At 49.6% G+C, this 19593-nt stretch overlaps 1 protein-coding gene across 8 annotated transcripts in view; it reads right to left on the bottom strand.

Annotated features, from left to right (window-relative positions):
* PALD1 (phosphatase domain containing paladin 1) overlaps positions 1 to 19593 on the bottom strand; it is an 84318-nt gene that overhangs the window by 48534 nt on the left and 16191 nt on the right. For 3 of the 8 annotated variants that reach the window (XM_068547742.1, XM_068547749.1, XM_068547746.1), the window contains 2 exons: positions 19132 to 19173; positions 14196 to 14312 (listed from right to left, as the gene is read on the bottom strand). The exons of 3 other annotated variants lie outside the window; for them this stretch is intronic. The gene's annotated coding sequence lies outside the window, so the exon portion shown is untranslated. The remainder of the gene's footprint in view (positions 1 to 14195; positions 14313 to 19131; positions 19174 to 19593) is intronic. 2 more of the 8 variants (XM_068547744.1, XM_068547747.1) reach the window with 2 other exon arrangements.

Below are 19593 nucleotides of genomic sequence, written 5' to 3'. Positions count from 1 at the left end.
GGGGCGCGGTCTATGAGCCTGGATGGTTTTGCAAACAATTAGGCCTTATTTTCCTAACTTCTAACTAAAAGCTAACATTTCCTTAACCACAAGTGAAGGCCACTCCTGCTGTGTCGCAAAGCCCAGGACACAGACACCACTGAGCTCAGAGACGTTTTCACATCACACAGCAGCCATGCAGGTATCTGGAAACGTGGCTTGCACTCATCACTCCCTTCACACCACTGTAATTATCAGACCTGGGTCCCCTGCCCCCCAGATCTCGGGTGACAGGACCGGCCAACTCTGGGCAACTCTGCGCCTGGTGGTCTTGATCCCCCAGAGCGGGATCCAGATTCACACAACCGCCTTTCACTCAACAAGCGTGGAGAATGTGACGATCCGAGCGAGAAGCCTAGCCTCGCCTTACGAAGCCAGCTGTAAAGAAGCTGCCATGCCGTTTGCAAAATGGGGTTCTCCACACTTGGGACCATCGAACCAATCGCAAATGCCTGCACGTCCACCATGCTGGCCACATGCCCTCAAAGGCACACGCCAGATGAATGTCCCCATCAAAGCCAAGCAACAGTAGCCTTGACGCTGGTGTGTCTTTAAAAAAATAAAATTTAACCTTAACTCACTTAATGGATTATCGTGTTAACGCAAGAATATCTAAGGACACGTATTACTACATCACAAGTTTGTTTTTTAGTATTTTGATAGCACTCTCAATAAAATGTACTCCCTCTGTAATCCCAAATATTTAATTTGTGCATTTAAAAACATCATTCCGAGAAGGGATCTGTGAGCTTCTGCCATTCTGCTACAGGGGCTCTTGGCAAGTAAAAAAGGGAACCACTGCTTTAAGGGAAGACCATGCCCCACCAAATACAGGCCCCCTTCCACGTTTCTCCTTTGCTTCTGTTTGTTAACATTTCAAAGCACCTACTAAGTGCCAGGCACCATGCTGGGTGCTTTACAACATATGGTGCCCACTACACACAACCCTATAAGGTTCAGGCCTCACTGTGTCCATTTCAGGTGAGGACAGCTGGCCTTTGCTAAGTGGCAGCATAAGCTTGCCTCCCTGCCTCTTCACAGCTGACCCTGACAGCAAGAACACCCCACACACTCTCCTCTCCCTCTTGGATCTGCTTGACCGCCACTCAGGGACCTTAGGGACCCCCATCCACTCCACTCTCTGCCAGGGCACCCAGACACGACCTCCTAGAGGGGAAGAGAGACGCACAGTCTCCCATGCAGGGAGCGAGGACTCCAGACTCCATTTCACCCACAAAAGTCCTCAGTGACCAGCTAAGAAGCCACAGAATCATCTGGGCTGCAGTTACAACAGCATTTGAGAAAGTTCTACACATGGACATGCCACCCTCCTGCCTCTGGGCAATCACACAGCAGTCAGTCCCTGTCGGGAACCAGCTGCAAGCTGACACAGTCCTTGCAGCTTAAAGCATGGCAAAGTCCTGCTTAATTCTTGACAGGACCCGAAAGAGTTATTAGAGAACATATGAGTCTTGGCCCATGAGGTTGCTTGCGGTTTCTCTAACTATAGTTTGTCCTTGGCATATTTTGGTAATCACAGTCTGTTCTCACGCATGTTTATATTCTGGTTCGCAGTATGTTTTGTACTATAACTTCAACGTTAAGGAAATACTGTCTGATGATTCTGTCTTGTGATTTTAACAAAAACATGTACTGCCTACTGCAATCTATAAAAAGAGTTTTGATGGGAAATAAAGGTGTGTGTGCTTGTACACCACCCTCCTGACCCCATCTCTTCTTAATCCCCTCACCTACCCTCAGGACTTGTTCCTCAGTCTAACAGCAACTGACAAGTCCCGAGAGAAAAGAAACCACCCTATGGAATCTTTCACAGAGAGGTGACCTCATTTCTCCAAGAAGAATCAAACTTCAGGAGCTGGAATATTAGCTCCAAGTCATCAACTAACTGCCTGATGCTATAGCATAAACGCCCAGCTTGCCGGAGCAGTGAGCCTCTCGTCAATGGCTGTATTCAAGCCAGGGGGATGCTGCAGACAACCATTCTGGGTCCTAGAGTGGGGATGACAGACAAGAGGTTCAACAGCTGATTCCTAAGGCCCCGGACCTAAACATCGCAGGAGCCCAAGTCCATTTCTTTTCATATGATTCTTAGTAGAAGTGGATCACCACCATTCTGGTCTCAATTTCCCCATCTCTCATCCAAAGCTCACAGTGCCCCCTCTCCCATGTCTTCTGTCCTGGTCACGGAACAGCAGCCATGACCTCCAGCTTGTCAAACCCTACGGGCTTGGAAAAGATGAATGGTGGCTTTTCCAAAGCAGAGTCTGGCTCTTGCAACTGAAGCAGAAAGCTGGACATCTGCTCCTGACCCAGCCACCACCCTGCCCCATCCCTTTCTCCTGCCATTCCTGCCCGCCAGACCCTCTTGCAAAATCCCAAGTCCTGCCTTAGGGAATGCTGTGATCACAGGAACTTCCACAAATGGCCAAAAGCAGAGACTCAGAGCTGGCTACACCCCTGGAGGTTACCTAGTCCAACCTTCTCTTTCTACAGATGAGGAAACTGAGGTCCAGAGAGGGAAAGTGGTGCGCTCCAAGTCATAAGGGAAGAGGTCATAAGGACAAAACTGGGACGCAGGGCTCCTGCCTCCCGACTCCAGGCCCCCTGGCTGGGCCATGCTGACTCTGGCCTGAGGCAAGGGGAAGCTTTTGCAGTGAGCGCAGGAAGATCGATTTGAGCAGACATTGTACCGCTAGCCAAATCAGGGGGTGTTGGTCAAGTATGTGATTCCTATGCCTACCCTGGGTGAGCAGGAAGGGGAGGGTCTAAACAGGGTGCCTGAGATAGCCAGTGACCCTGAGTGTTGACCCAGAGGGACGCCAGGAGGGCCAGTGGGTGGACCTCTGACTGCAAAGCATTTGACGTATATTATCTCATTTAATCCCGACCAAAAAAAGAGGTGCCAACTCTTACAACTCAATATTAAGTTAACCAAAAATCCAATTTACAATGGCAAAAGATTTAAAGGTACATACGGATGCCAAATAAGCATATAAAAGATGTTCAGCATCTTATGTCATCAGCAAAATGCACTAGAATGACAATTTTTTTTTTTCTCTTTTTGGCTGCACCGCACGGCATGTGGGATCTTAGTTCCCTGACCAGGGATTGAACCCGTACCCCCCCTGCAGTAGAAGCATGGAGTCTTAATCACTAGACTGCCAGGAAAGTCTCATAGAATGACAAATTTTAAAAGGCCAACAACATCAAGTGTTGGTAAGGTTGTGGAGGAACTGGAGACACGGTGCTTAAGTGTAACATCGCACAGCCACTTTGGAAGACAGCTTTGTAGTTTCTTACAAATTTAAACATACAATTACCATATGACTCAGCAATTCTACTCTCAGGTAACTAACTACCCAAGAGAAATGAAACCATGTCCAGAAAAAGGCTTGTACACAGCAGCATTATTCATTGTAACCCCCAACTGAAATCAACTCACATGTCCATCAGCTGGTGAACAGATGAAGAAAATGTGAAAAACGTGCACATTTATACAATGAAATACTACTCAGCAATAAAAAAGGAACAAGTTACTGATATACACATGACATGGGATGAACCTCAGAAACATCGTACTAAGAGAAACAAGCAGGCCCCGGACACTTCAAACTATTTGGCTCCATTTATATGACATCCGAGAAAAGGCAAAAAACTACAGGGGCAGAAAGCAGATCGATGGCTGTCAGGGACAGGGGAGTCGACCGCACAGGGGTTCGAGGGCACCTTTAGGGGATAGAATTGCTCTATGTATTGAATGTGGTGATTATACACAACTATATACATTTGCCAGTGGTGAAGTGCACACTTAAAATGGGTGAATTTTGTCGTATGAAGTTTGCCTAAATAAATCTGTTAAAAACAAAAGGAGCTTGCCCCCCTCATCACACCTTCCTCCTTAGCTCCGCAACTCACCCACTGTTCAACCTCAGCCAAGCTACCTCTCTGGACCTCAGCTGCCACATCAATGAAATGGGGACAACAGCAGTACCTCCCCTGAGAGGTTGCTATGAAGGTTCAACAATACAGTTGACCCTTGAACAACACGGGGGTTAGGGGCGTTGACCCTCCGGGCAGTCTAAGATCCGTACCCGCAGTTCCGTGTACCTGGATCCAACCAACCACAGATCGTGCAGTAGCTATCTGTTGAAAAAAACTCACGTATAAGTGGACCCGTGCAGTTCAAACCTGTGTTGTGCAAGGGTCCACTGTGTAACTATGAAAGTCCTCAGAATGGGGCCTGATCAGTGAGTCCTCCATAAAAATCAGCTGTTATCATGCACTGCAGAGGTGGGGGCAGGGATCAATCAGACTCTGGAGCTGGGCTGTGCAATACAGTAACCACCACCGCACTGGCTGCTGAGCCCTTGCGATGTGGCTGGTCCACACTGGGATGTGCTGCAAGTGTAAAATACACACTGGATTCGAAGACGTAGTACAAAAAAAAGTGAAATATCTCATTAACAATTTATTATGTTGATTATATGTCAAAATGATAATATTTTGATATACTGGGATTAAATAATACATGTTACTAAAATTAAGTTCACCTATTTCTTTTTACTTTTTTATGTGGCCAGTTAAAATGACACATGGTGAAACTAACACAACATTGCAAACCAACTATACTTCAATTAAAAAAACACGTGGCTCACTTCATACAGGTATCCCCCATTTTTTGAAAGTTCGCTTTATGCCACTTTGCTTTTACGGAAGCCCTACATTAGTAACTGTTTCCACTAACCAAGAGAAATCTGAAGAGGATTTTGCTTTTACCACAAAAAAAAGTGGAAAACAAAAATAGTGTTGAGCGTTTGTTTTGCAGGAGCCGTTACAGGGGCCGCGCACCCCTCGCCAAGCTCCTTCCCAGGAACCACTCTTAACATCTCAGCAGCAAGCCCAGAGGTTTGAACTGCATCGGTGCACATCTGTGCTTTATCCAACTTATTTTGTGCATCGTTAGCAAGTGCATTTGTCCTAAGGTAACTGTTTCTCCGCTGGATGCCACTTCAGCTAACGAAGCTTCCACAGGAATGCTCTACCTTCGGGTAGCGGGGAAACCTGTACTCCTGTTGGACAGTGCTGCTGAGTCTCAAGTCCTCCGTGGTCCTTGAGGGCCCCTCTCGGCAGCTCAGGGTCCTCAGAGTTGAGCCAAATGCCTGCTGCAGGCAAGAACTTAAAACCCTCTGTTTGAGGCATGAGGAAACCCCGGGAAGGCAGTGGCAGCATTTCCATTTAACAGATAGAAAGTGAGAACTCCCCAACACCCTCACACCTAGTTGGGGGAATCCAGTGGTTTCGACTCTGTGTGAAGCATGGACTCTGGGGCCGAAATCTGGCTGATTCCGATCTTCTCATCTCTACCACGTATTAGTCGTGTGGCACATGCTTAACTTCTCTGAGTCTCAGTTTCCCCAACTATAAACTGGGGACCATAACTCTGCCTCCTTAATTGGATCGTACGGGAATGAAATAAGTGAATGTGTGTTTAAGGCAACACCTACCCAGCCCAAACACAGCGAGGGCGCGACTCACCAGCAGCCCTTCATATCCCCCCAGGCCCCACTCTGCCTGCACTCTCTCCCCACCTTCTCCATATCCCCTCCCTGCAACCACGGACTGGTACCAGATCTAAACCTCCCAGGCCAGGGCCAGGGCCGTGCCCAGACATTGCCTATAAAAGGAATGGTCTGAGGGAATAAGTGGGCTCAGCAATCCCCTGGCTCTCATCCCGGGCAAACAACAGGGCAGAGTGGGGCTGGGCCGCAGCAGCTGCCCTACTGTAGTAACACAGAATTACAAGTCTCCCCGTTTCACTCTGCCCAGTGAGCCATCTAGGGGGATTTCCATCTGCTTCTGGTCTTAATCAAGAACCAAGAGAGCCTAGCTCTGCTCTGGGGCCTTGGGCAAGTCCTCTGACTGCTCTGAAAGCCCACCCACAGATGAACGGGTTCGCACCCCTAGTCGGTCCAAACTGCTCTGCCACCACTGGTCACTGGCCCCTGCCTAGAGCAACTACAGCAGCCTCCAGGAGTCTCTCTCCTTCCCTCCGGAAGGATGGATGACCCCTGCAATCCATCCTCCATGCAGCAGCCAGAAGGATCTCTAAAGTCCTAAATCACATCGTTGGCCCTGCTTAGCTGTTTCCTCTTCTGCAAAGTGGGAGCCATAAACCCTGTCTCGCCTCCCTCAAGGGCTGTTGTCAGTTGCAGAGACAGAAAAACCACAAAGACACAACAAGCCCCACCAGACTGTAGGAATGGAAGGATTACCACGGGAACACGGACGATCACAGGCAGAGGGCGCTCGGGCGGAGGTCATGTCATTTCCTTCCATCACGCTGTAACATGCAAACCCCTCAGCCCGGCGGACAGGCCCCCACCCCTCCCTTCGCTATGATGCCCCAGCCACTGGCCACGTCCTCCTCCTCCTTCCAACACCCCAGACCCTCTCCTACTCACGAAAGCTTCTTACCCACCACCCCTCCACCTGGAGCACCACGCAGCCTGCTCATGTGGCTGCCCCTTCCCCTAGTCTTGGCTCAGACGTCCTTCCTCAGAAGCCTCTCTGAGGTCCTGGCGATGCGGTCTGTCCACACACACCCCTCAATTCTTCTCCAGCTTATGACCTCCTTTTATTTTTCAATTGCCTCATTGACGGGATTATGTCTGTAGCAGCAGCCTCCCTGACTTCCCAAGAGCAGGACGGTGCCTAATTTGTCCACACCATGGCCCCAGCACCAGAACAGTGCCCGGGTCCCAGTAGATGCTCAGGAAATGTTTCTGAGATGAATAGATGACAACCTGGGGGCACCTGCAGCTCTCAGGACTCACAGAAGAGCGAGACCCGGCATCAAGGAGCAGGTCTCAGTGCACAAAAGAGGGTGCGGGGGAAGATGCTCCCACCCCGCACCTTCTCACCTGGACTGCCCTCCTCCCCCACATTCTACCCACCCTTGGAAGTTAAAGCCCAGCTCCTCCAGGAAGCTCTCCCAGACTGACTACACACCCACCCCCATCCCTCAACTCCCACAGCCCATTGTGAGCATCACAAAATGGGACATTCCATTCCATTCCACTGCATGCTGTTCCCAGCAGGGGCCATCCTGTGTCCTTCCTGGCTCTGTCCCACTGAGGGAGCCAGACACACAATTGCTGATGGAACAAATCAGCTCCATCACTTCACCTTCCCACCCTGCCCGGCTCCTTGTTGATGGGACCAAGGATGGCACCCAACAACAAGCAGGCACAAAAGGGGGAAGATGTTTAAACATTATGGTACTCATTCCTGAGCTGGGGGACTGAGTACGGTATTTATTTTCTTTTTTGCTTATCCATCACTTCTAAATTTCCTACAGTGAACATGATTACTTTGGGAATGTTTTTAAGTGCAGTTATGTGTAATAGTTTCAAAGTTGGACAGAGGTCACAGCTCCTCACCCAGTGCATCCCCCACCTCACCCACCCCCAAGTCCCCCTGTGCTCCCTCGGCTCAGGGCCTTTGCCACCCTCTGCCTGTGGTCATCCATGTTCCCATGATAATCATTCCATTCCTGCAGCCTGGTGGCGCTTTTTGTGTCTTTGTGGTTTCTCTGTCTTTGCTGCTGACAACCACCTTCAAGGGAGGCGAGACGGGGTTTACGGCTCCCACTTTGCAGAGAGGAAACAGCTAAGCAGGGTCAATGACGTGAATTTCCCCAGGCTACGTGGCTTAGTAGAAGCAGAGTTCTGGTTTCTGCTGCGTAGCCCTTCACCTCATGTCTCTGGTGGTCACCCAGACCAATCCCTTCGCAACCGCTGCCCCTTAGCCTCCTTCTTTTTAAAATTAGGACAAGATCAATTTTTAAAAAATAAAGCTGTCTGGGGTCTGAGATTGCAGGAGACCTTCACCAGCTAAATTATATGTTTCTGAAGTGTTTTTAGTTTTTCTAAACCAAAAAAAAAAGGTTAAAAATTAAAAACAAAAGGTGGATGAATGTTTGGAAATAGTGCCATGTGTCCATCAGGTGGGCTGCCTCCGTGAGGTGGGCCCTGTGTTCCGGGCTTCAGCCTGCAAACCGGGGGGAGGCTCTGGAGGTGGGACGAAGGTGGGCAGAGTGACCGGGCGGCCAGCCGAGGAGCTGTGGAGAGCGGGGGCCGGTGTGGGGCAGCAGCGGAGCCAGGGGATCACCCTGCAGATGGACCCCTGGGCTGGGAGAAGCTGCAGGTGGAGCAGCAGGCCCCGCCCTCAGTGAAGGGGCAACAAGCCTCCCTCTCGGCTCACCTGACAGGCGGAGCGCAGCGAGAGCGCGCCTGCCTGCTCCGCGGCCAGCAATAGACCCTGGAACTTGCTACCAGGTGCTCCAGTGGGGCTGGGGGTTCCTGGAATTCAGGACCCTCAGGAAAGAAAAGGGCCCTTTCCAGCACCCCTAGTTACCTGCTTCCAGGCCGGGGGAACCCCCCATCTCTGGAGCTCCCCATGGTGGGTCAGCTGTGCCTGATAGGAAGCTCTGCTTATATGGGATCTTGGACGGGGGACAGCACTTTCTCAGCACACCCCAACCCTCTGAGAAGAGGGTGGCCCACCTCCCTCATTCTGACCACGCCACGGGGCTGGCTCCAGCCCCCTGAAAGCCTTTCTCCCTCAGGCTCAGCCCCTGCTTCCCTTCCTGGCCTGGGGCGTGTGGCTTTCTGGTCCCAAGGCAGGACTGGCCTCCTCCTGAAAAATCTCCCTGGGTGAGGCTCTGCTGCCCTCGAACCGCTGGCCCAGTTTCTCAGCCTGGGAACATCCTCAGGTTTGATCAAAATGCCCACAATGCCTTCATCCCCTCCCTCCCTCCGTCTGCACTACACAAACCAGAGGAGGGACAGGGCAGCTAGCTGAGCTCATGGCTGCCCACGGCCAAGACCACACTCCTTATCTCCCGTGCAGCTACCTGGGGCCAGGTGACTAATTCTAGCCGATGGAACATAAGGGGCAGTACGTGCCCTTGGCAAATTCCAGATCCTTCCTCACGAGCCCCCTTTGCCCCCTTCCTCCATCCTGCTGCCTGGAACATAGGCGCGATGGCTGACGGTTCAGAGCCGTCTTGAACTGCCAGCACGTGAAGCCACACCCCGGGAATTTGTGGAGCCGAACCACCGCACCAGGCCTGGACCGCAAAGCTCTGGGCTCGGACAGGACAGAGGAATAAACTTCCCTCTCGTGTAAGCCACTGTTATTTGGCTTTTCCTATTGCTCACAGGCAAATCTAATCCTGACTGATGCACTCCGTCATTTTTAGGGTTGGCCCTCAATGACCATACACCGCAGGGCACAACTTCCTTCTTTCCCCTTTCACGGTAGAACACTGGGTTCCCTGCCGGTCATGCTCGAGCAGGTCGATGCCAGGATCCTGTGAGCCCAGCCCTTGCTGGGGCCACGGCGGCTCACGAATACAGAAGACAGTATCCCTGGCCACCAGGGCCCATGGGGCAGCTGAGGAGATGCACACGCGTCACAGGACCATCAACTGATAGGCCGTGTGGTGCAGGAGCTCTCCCCGAGTCAGTTGTATAAATCTAGAAAGTTCCAAGCTGCTAAATGTTTGTTCTACAGTGTAGGTAGAGCCTTGGGCTCCATTCCTCCAAAAAGGTAGAGAGAAATCCCAAGAGTCTCCCCATCTGGAGTCTCTCTGTGTCCCTCTCAGGGGCCTTTCTGAGCAGGGGAACTCCCTGGAAAACAAGAAGGTATTATCTGGCTGGGAGGGACCCTGCCTGTAGGTTCTTTCAAGGACGAGCAGGAGGCGAGTGTAAAAATCCCCAGGGAGGCGCCAGTCAACTCTGGAAAGGACATCCATTCTGTGCCTGAAAGAGCCTAAAGCCCCCGTCCATCTCAGATTGGGAGTAGGGGGAAGGCCCTGGGGAGAGCAGGGTTAAAAGTATATGGACATGCTCACGTGCTCAGTGATGGTGCACAAAGAAGCTGGGCATTTGGGCATTTGGGCATTTTCAAGGTCAGCAGAAACCTAGAGTCTCCTGACACCACGCCCAGGACCCTGGCCCTGCTGACACTCTCCTGGCTGCTTCCAGGGACTGGGCCCCAAAAGGCTAGTGGGAACTTACACTTGAACCCCAATTCTGACCTCCAGCAATGCCACAGGGACCCAAAGTATCCTTTTAAGGAGCTGGGAAGAACCATGACCCAATTCTGGGATTTGTCCCCATCCCTCCCACCCCAGCGGCCTCCAGTCCAGACTCCCTTGCCTGGCCTTCAAGACCCCCGTTCCCACCCTCATCATCCCCTATTTACCCTCCACACCCCCGACATTCCAGGCAAAGCCAGGTCCCAGCTGCCCTATGGTGTGGAGCAGGAAAAGCCCCAGGAGATGTTTCCCTCCAGCAAAGGCTCTCTGAGAGGCCTCAAGTTCAACACAGCCCTCTCTGGGCCACACTTGGTTTCCACCTGGAAAGTGAGGGAGCTGGACAAGATGAGTAGGACATTTTAGCAGCTCAAGCCTTTGCACAAAATCAATCTTTCATGGAAGTCCAGTGTGTAAAACAGCCAGAAGCAGAGCTGCTGTGCTGGCTACCAGCTCAGGAAGGGGGTCGCTGGGCTTCTTGCCCCCAGACCCACCGTGGGGCCCCTTCCTAGGGGAGCAGCTCCAGAGCTACCGGCCAGAAATGCTCAAGGCCCTTTACTGCTTGGACCTCCCAGGACACATCCGGCCCTTCCCTGCCTCCATGCCTCTGCCCTCCTGGTCCAACAACCAGGAACACCATCCCCACCCTCACCCCGTCACCCCATCCATCAACATCCAGTGGAAATGTCCCCCTCCCCTCCAAACCTTCCAAAACGCAGCCTATACCCCACACGACCCTGACTTTGCGCCCACTGGCCCAGTGTTTGGAAAGTACATGCCTCATCTCCCCACTCTGGATCTGATGCTCCTCCGGGGCCCCCACAGGGTTGAACCCACAATAGTTGTACGTTCCTAATGTCATTTTGCTAAACAAATTTCACATCCACTATCTCATTTCAGCTTCAGAACAACCCTATGAGAAAGGCAGAAGTGCAAGCTATTATGCCGTTTAGCAGATGGAAAAACTGAGGCATGGAGCGTTTATTACATAACAACAGCCAGGCCTCTGGTTCGCAGCCTGGGCCCTTTGTACTGCATCATCCACGTATCCATCTACTCTTCCATTTTTCCCGTAGCCACCCTCACTTTCCCAAAAGACACTGGGAAGCTTAACCCAGGGACCCGGCAGAAGGCAGAGAACAAGCTAAACCCAGGGAAGAGTGCCCCTTCCAGGGCCACAGCCTCTCACACACCCCTGGCAGCCAGATGCCTGGGGTGGGTAACAATGGAGCTAAAAATAGGGCAGGAGGCTGAGTGGCCAGCTGCAGGAAACATCTGCCTCAGCTGCAGAACAAACACAGAGGAAGTCACCATGCTCCAGGGCTCCCCTACTATGGGGCCAGGGGACAGCTGGGGGAGGAGGTTAGAGAAGAAGGGGGCATCAAACTTTCAGTCTGTACCCAGGGTAGGGGCTCAGACCAGCCCACTGCCTGCCCTGGGCCTCATCCCCCAACACCCAACACACACACACACACACACACACACACACACACACACACACACTCTCTCTCTCTCTCTCTCTCTCTCTCTCTCTCTCTCTCTCTCTCTCTCTCTCTCTCTCTCTCTCTCTCGCAAACACAAGACAGGGTCTAAATTCCCCTTAGGCACCAACATGTATCTTAGAGTCATAGCCACCTTTGAGACTCTAGTCTGTCCCTCTCATTCTATAGAAGAGGAAACTAAGGTATAGAGTAGGCCAGAGACCTGCCCAGTCACAGAGACAGTGGCCAGCAGGGCCAGGACCGGGGGGCCTCCTACCCCTCTCCCTGCACCTCCCTGCTGTTCTGCTTCACTTTACTGAGCAGGGAAGACCCTGACCAGGAAGAGCTCTCTTGCTCCAGAGAATGAAGCACAAGGTCAAAGCGTTCTCAGGACAGTACTAAGACATCGTTGCCTTTCTCACCATGAGGAGCAAAGGCCACGGTGGGTGAAACTGCTAGAGGCTCAGCAGGAGGCCCAGCAGTGGCCCGGAACTGGGCTGGTCATCACTTGCGGTGACAAAATACACCAGTGTCACTTAAGAATGTCCTTGATGGAGCAGTGAAACCAATTAATTTCACTGACTCTCAGCCCTTGAGTACATGTCTCTTCAATACTCTGTGTGCTGACCTGGGAAGAGCACATGGGCTAGTTAGTGGCAAACGACAGATGTCTGCAGGACAAGCCCTTGTGAGCTGCTCTGCGCTGTCGGCTGAACCAGCCTCTCTGTTCGTGGAGCACCACTTTCATGTGAAGGAATGGCTGACAAACAAATGATGGTTATTCACAATTGGATATTTGGTAGACATTTTCTCAAAACTGAACAAAGTGAGCCTGTCCCTTCAAGGAAAACAACTGACAGCATTTATGGTCAGTGATAAAGTTTGAACTTTTAAGGAAAAATTACAATTCTCAAAAACTTGCATCATCTACCAGGAATTTAAAAGCTTCGTAAAACACAAAGATTTTGCGATGATATGGTTAACATATGTAATTTTTGGATATGATGAAATGAACTGTGCCACATTTGGAACATCTGAACAAGTCAGTGAACCAATATTTTCCCAATGACTGATATATGGTGTTACAAAATCACACCTGGTCAAAGAGCCATTCATAGTAGAAGAGAGTCCAGTGAATTTTAATGTAACAAAATATGAAAAGTTCATTAATATGTTTTCAGATTCTACATTCCCTTTAAGAAACTATCACTTGTTGAACTTTTATGTAGTATCAAAGGAAAATATCCACAGGCTAACAAAATACTCCTCCCTTTTCCAAAAACTTACCTGTGTGAAGCTGGATTTTCTTCCTATACTTCAATTGAAACAACATATCAAAACAGATTGGGGACTTCCCTGGTGGCGCAGTGGTTAAGAATCCGCCTGCCAATGCAGGGGACATGAGTTCGATCCCTGGTCCAGGAAGATCCCACATGCCGCGGAGCAACTAAGCCCGTGCGCCACAACTACTGAGCCTGCGCTCTAGAGCCCATGAGCCCCAACTACTGAGCCTGCGTGCCACAACCACTGAAGCCCGTGTGCCTAGAGCCCGTGCTCCGCAGCAAGAGAAGCCACCACAATGAGAAGCCTGCGCACCGCAACGAAGAGTAGCCCCCGCTCGACGCAACTAGAGAAAGCCCACACACAGCAACGAAGACCCAACGCAGCCAAAAAAAATAAATAAATACAATAAAAAAAAACAAACAAATTGAACGCAGGAACAGATATGAGAATCCAGCTGTCTTCTGTTAAACCAGACATTAAAGAGATTTGCAAAATGGCAAAACAATGCTACTCTTCCTACCATATTTAAAACACAGTTATTTTTCAGGAAAAAATTTATTTATTTTAACATATAATGGGTTTGCTATCATTATTTTTTAAATGAATGTATAAATATACGCTTTTAAATATACTGTTTTAATTTCTAATATTGTAAATATCAATTTATAAATACATCACCCACATAAACAAGAGCTCTTTGGGGTCTTCAATTTTTAAGAGTGTAAAGGAAGGAATATTGAGACTAAAAAGTTTGCAAATAACCGTGATTTAACCCCCACCATAGGCCCTTGGTTATTGTGTCCTAGCATTATTCCCATTTTGCAGCTACAGACACTGAGGCACAGAGGGCCTCTGTAATCTGCTCAAGGGTACACTGGTGGCTGAAAGCCTCTGAGTGCATGCTCTTAACCTCTAAGCTGTCCCTCACCTAACATCATGCTCCTAAGGTAAGTACAGAAGGATGAACAATGACACACTACAAAGGGAACCAGAGAAGCGAAAGAAGAGAACATAAGTAAATATTTATATAATCTTGGGGCATAACAGAACTTTCTATGCAACTGCTAGAGGAGACATAAAGTTATATATCGATAGACCAGACTACATTAAAAAATGGTCAGCTTTTAACCAACACAGAAAAACCACAAAGTTATAAGGCAAATGAAAAATTGGATAAAAATATTTTCAACATATTTTTATATTTATCATATTTAATATAGAGGGTTTTTTTTTTAATGAGAAAACAAGTATGTCTTAAAAGGAAAGCATACCAGGGACTTCCCTGGCAGTCCAGTGGTTAAGACTCCGAGCTTCCAATGCAGGGGGCGCGGGTTCGATCCCTGGTCAGGGAACTAAGATCTCGCATGCCGCGCAGCGTGGACAAAAACCTTAAAAAGAAATTTTTTTAAAGTAAAGCATACCAAAAACAAAAGCAAAAACTCAACAAAGAAGAAATACAAATGACCATGACTGTGAGAAAAGATATTCACCTAATTTAAAAACAGGGAACAAGGAGCTGCCACGTGTTGCCTTTCACGGCATCATAAGCACAGCAGGATGAAAACAACAGATCTCTGCATGGGTGCCAGGGATGGGCTCCCTCCTAAGCACCTGGCAGGATGTAAATTGGCACAGCTCCCTAGAGGACAATCTGGCAATACTCCTAAAATACCTTAACAATTTACAACCCTTTGACCCAGCAATTCGTCAACTGGGTCAAAGGAAATAATCAAAGATACGGCCACAAAGGTGTTGGGTACAGTTTTGTTTATATTAGTCAAAGACTGGAAACATCTTTCACATCAACAGTGGTCAAAGTTGAACGTATCATGGACATCATCATATCGTCATTAAAATGGACAGAGCATCAGATGACCGTCCCTAACAGAATGTGGAGTCAAAGAAGCCAACATAAGCAAACACCATATGATTCCACTTATCTAAAACTCAAAATCAGGCCAAACTAGTGTATGGTGTTGGAAATCAGGCACAAAGTCATGTCTGGAGCAGGAAGGAGGTGGGGACGGTGATGGGGTACAGGGTCGGGGTGCTGGAGGAATTCTGTTTCTTGACTTGGTCAGGCTCCGAAGGCTGTGCTCACTTCATACAATCATCGAGCTGTATACTTGTGATGTGTGTTAAATTTCAACTTAAAAGTTTCCAAAAAAGGTTTCCTTCAAAAGAAGCAAGGAGCAGTTTATTTACTGACATAGGAAAATATCTATTGTATGTTGAGTTTGAAAAAAAAAAAAGACACTAAACAGTAATTTACAGCTTCATCCCACTGAAAAGGAGAGAGGGTTCCTGTACACAAGCACAAACACTCACACACAATCACAAACACACACCACGAAAAATGTCTGGAAGGACAAATCTCAAAACATTAATGATAAACTGTGGTTATCACTGAGAAGTGGAATCACAGATGATTTTTCTAATCTTCCTGCATATCTTTATTTACTCTGATTTTCCTATATATACTATTTATAGAAAAAAGAAGGGGGAAAAAGGAACTACACAGTATGCACACTACACTGATGCCAGGGACCAGGGTTCTACATCAACTTTACAGCCCAAGGAGACCCTGATCCCACAGGAAAAGAGCAGAGGAGTGGGGATGTTCCTGAGTTGCCACTGAGGAAAAGCTAAATACCTTCCCGTGGAATAAACCAGGACATTGGGGTCAGAGAGGCCTGGGTAGACGCCCAGCACCATCCCCCCACCAGAGACCCAGGTCAGTTCCTGAGCTTCTATGAGCCTCAGGGTCCCTGCAGTGAAGTGAGGATTAAATGAGGTCAAGGATGTCCTGGGCTGACCAGGTCAGTTCTCGAGGCAGATCTGACACACAGGCTCCCCCAGGTTCCACAGAAGAAGAAAAGGAGGCCCAGGGAGGCTGAATGACCTCCTCACCTTACCCTACAGGCCTGCGACCCTGGGGGACAACCACAGAGGCCCCACAATTGCAGTGTGGTCCAGAGGCCTGACCTTGAGAAGTGCCCTGCCCTCCCTGGGCCCCAGTGCCCCCAGAATAAAAGGCATCAGCTGGGCATTGAACTTGACCTCGGGAAGCCTCCCTTGGACCCCACACCCATGATTCCCATGAAACCCGCACGTGGAAGGCTGTGGCAGGAAAGGTGGTCAGCTTATCCAGACAGGAAGTGACCTCGCCGGATGAACCACAGGCCAACATTCCATGGGGAGCCCCACCTGCTGGTGACCTTCAGGGTCATGGGAGCCAGGAGTGGGTGGGCACACAGTGGCCAAGGAGGAAACAGGATTTACTGCAGAAGGCCAGGCACATGGCAGACCCCCAGGCAGGGAAGTGACTTCATTTCACACTCTGTCCTCCTCACTTCCGCCCCTGGCATGGCAGGGAGTTAACCCTGAAGGGGCCAAGCTTCACCAGCCCTGGTGAACTCTACACAGGCCAGGGCCTGAGAATCCAGGCTTTCTCCTTTTCCTCGTCCAATGATCTCCAATCCACAGATGAGGAAACTGAGGCTTAGAGAGGCTGACAACACGGCAGGAACTCCAGGACCTTTCCCATTACCCTGAGCTACACAGAGGAGGGAGATGCTAATTCAGGGTTGGGAACTCCAGGAAGGCTTCCTGGAAGAGGAGGCCACTGAACTTTTCCTGGAAGAGGAGGCCACTGAGCTGGGCCTTGAACGATGAGCAACATTTGACAGACAAGAAAGTCATTCTGAACAGAGCGAACAGCATAGAGAGAGAGATGCTTGGCACTGTGCAGAACCTCCTAGGAAGTATTATTATTATCGCATTGTGAGGCTAGAATACAGGATGGGGTAAGGTTGGTTTAAGCCCCAAGTGCCTTGGGGACCATGTCAGAGAGTTAGGATGTTGCTCCGTGGGGTGAGATGTGCTGTCCACGCCGGGGCAATTGGAGAGAGCCATGACGACACCCTGTGTCAACCTAAGATGGCTGCATGGAGGAGGCAGCCTGTGGGAAGCCAACTCACAAAGGGCTAAATATTGCTCTGGGACTGCTGGGGCCCAGAGCTCAGCAGGCCTCACCCCACCATGACATTACCCCCAACTAAACTTCGTTTCTCTGTAAAAGAGAAGGGAAAGCAATTAAGAGTACCAACAGTCCAGTGTGCCAAGGTCTGTACCAGATGCCAAACTGATAAAATAGAAGGGCACTAAGTACACAGCTGCCTAGGTTCGAGCCCAAGCTCCACCACCAGCAGCTGTGTGACCTTGACAGAAACACTTAACCTCTCTGTGCTTCAACAGCTGTCAAATAAAGACAATAACCCTGCCCACCTTTGAGGGCTGTGAGGATTAACTGACATGATAATCCTTGTATATGCCCACTTGAGCACCCACAGCCAGTATTCAATGAATATTCACTACGTCATTTCTCCATTCTGGCCCATACTGAGGCTGAATTAATTAGCTTAGATCACACAGCAAAGAAACAGCGGAGCCAAGATTCAAACTGGGGACTCTCTGGCCCCAGCGCCCAGGCTTATCCCAGCCCATCAGGCAAAACAAAGCCTGAAACCCTAAAACCTAAAACTCGACAGCCATGGCTCCCCAGGCCTCAGGGCGGTTTCTGACAGGCGAAGAGCTCTACCACCTCAAACCTCCAGTGGCCAAGGGGAGAGCAGGGAGAAATCTCCAGGGCACAGGAGGGGAAGAAAAATATTTCTAAGCTTCTCCCTCTTCCTGTTTATCTATCCTCTCAATCCCAAAACTCCTGGTAGTTATTTGTTCAGAGAAAGTTCTGCCAAGAGTGACATCCTGCTGTTGGCTGCCCTGCCAGGCCTGTGCTGGACGAAGTGGCCCCTGCCAGCCTGTGCTGGGGTGGGGGGAGGGGGGGACACTGAGGCCCACATCCCTGCAGACCCCTGCCCGGCCCAAGGAGGTTGCTTCACAAAGGGGCTTTCAACAGAAACCAGGGCCCAGGAAGGGGGACCTGGGCCAGGGAGGAGGAGCCACTGCCATTGTCTCCTCGGAGCCAGCTGGCATCCATCGGCCCTACACTCAGCTCCAATCAGCTGATAAGAAGAATTTGAGGAAATGACTCTCAGCCTGAGCGGGGCACTGCCCTGGGTGGCGGTGGGGACGTGGATCACAGGCTGTGCGGGCAGGCAGACCCAGTGTCCAATCCTGGCTGACCAATGACTTGCTGTGTGACCTTGGCCAAGTTACCGAGCCTAGTACCCTGATCTGTAAAATGAGGATAATATTAGTACCTACTTCATAAGGATGTGGTGAGGATTACATGAGACAACATAGGGGAAGGGCTGGCGCCTAGGAGATGTGAATAAATGTTATTTATTTCCCACTCCCACAGTCAAGTTGATCCCCTCACTCAATCCTGAAGATCTGAGGTTCCTTTAAAATGTGCTCCAAAGAACAATTACAGCCTTCAAAAGGAATGAAATTCTGACACATGCTAGGACCTGGATGAACCTTGAAGACATTATGCTAAGTGTTTACATAAGCCAGACACAAAAGGACAATTACAATGATTCCACTTATATGAGGTATCTAGAGTAGTCAAATTCACGGAGACAGAAAGAAGAAGGGGGGTTACCAGGGGCTGCGGGTGATGGGGAGTTAGTGTTTAATAAGCACAGAGTCACCATTTGGGAAAATTTTAAAGTTCTGGAGCTGGATGGTGGTGATGGTTGCACAACAATGTGAATGTACAGAATGCCACTTAGTTGTACAATTAAAAATGGTTTCAGAAAGAGAAAAACAAATACAGTACGCTAACACATATATATGGAATCTAAGGGAAAAAAAAAAAAAAAGGTCATGAAGAACCTAGTGGTAAGACGAGAATAAAGACACAGACCTACTAGAGAATGGACTTGAGGATATGGGGAGGGGGAAGGGCAAGCTGTGACAAAGTGAGAGAGTGGCATGGACATATATACACTACCAAACGTAAAATAGATAGCTAGTGGGAAGCAACCGCATAGCACAGGGAGATTAGCTCGGTGCTTTGTGATCACCTAGACGGGTGGGATAGGGAGGGTGGGAGGGAGGGAGATGCAAGAGGGAGGGGATATGGGAACATATGTATATGTATAACTGATTCACTTTGTTATAAAGCAGAAGCTAACACACCATTGTAAAGCAATTATACTCCAATAAAGATGTTAAAAAATAAATAAATAAATAAAAATAAAAATGGTTAAAAGGGTAAATTGTACGGTATGTATATTTTACCTCAATAAGCCCAGGGAGCTCAGCTCAGTGCTCTGTGATGACCTAGATGGGGGGGAAGGGGGGAAGGGGGGGAGGGGAGGGAGGGAGGTCCAAGAGGGAAGAGATATAGTTATACATATAGCTGATTCACTTCATTGTACAGCAGAAACTAACACAACACTGTAAAGCAATTTTACTCCAATTAAAAAAAAAAAAAAAATGCCCATATTCTTTTCTGTCCCCACCCTTGGAGAGTTCAGGGTGGAGAGGTGGGACAGGTATGGAAATAGCTAAAGGCAGCACCTCCCGAGGAGCTGGTGCCACAGAACTGAGTGGAGGGAGCTGAGGAAAGAGACACAAGGCTGCCTCTGCGGCCTGGGAGGTCTGCGAGAGAAGAGAAGAGAAGGCGGTCCCAGCCAGGCGTGCGCCAGCCCCAGACGAAGCCGCTCCGCGAGGCTCTTTCCAGTACGAGGAGGGGTCTGA

This window comes from Eschrichtius robustus, chromosome 7 (assembly GCF_028021215.1).
Source record: "Eschrichtius robustus isolate mEscRob2 chromosome 7, mEscRob2.pri, whole genome shotgun sequence".
In the NCBI taxonomy this organism is placed as follows: Eukaryota; Metazoa; Chordata; class Mammalia; order Artiodactyla; family Eschrichtiidae; genus Eschrichtius; species Eschrichtius robustus.
Note: the sequence above shows the minus strand (reverse complement) of the source record. Positions and strands in the feature narration are given on the sequence as shown.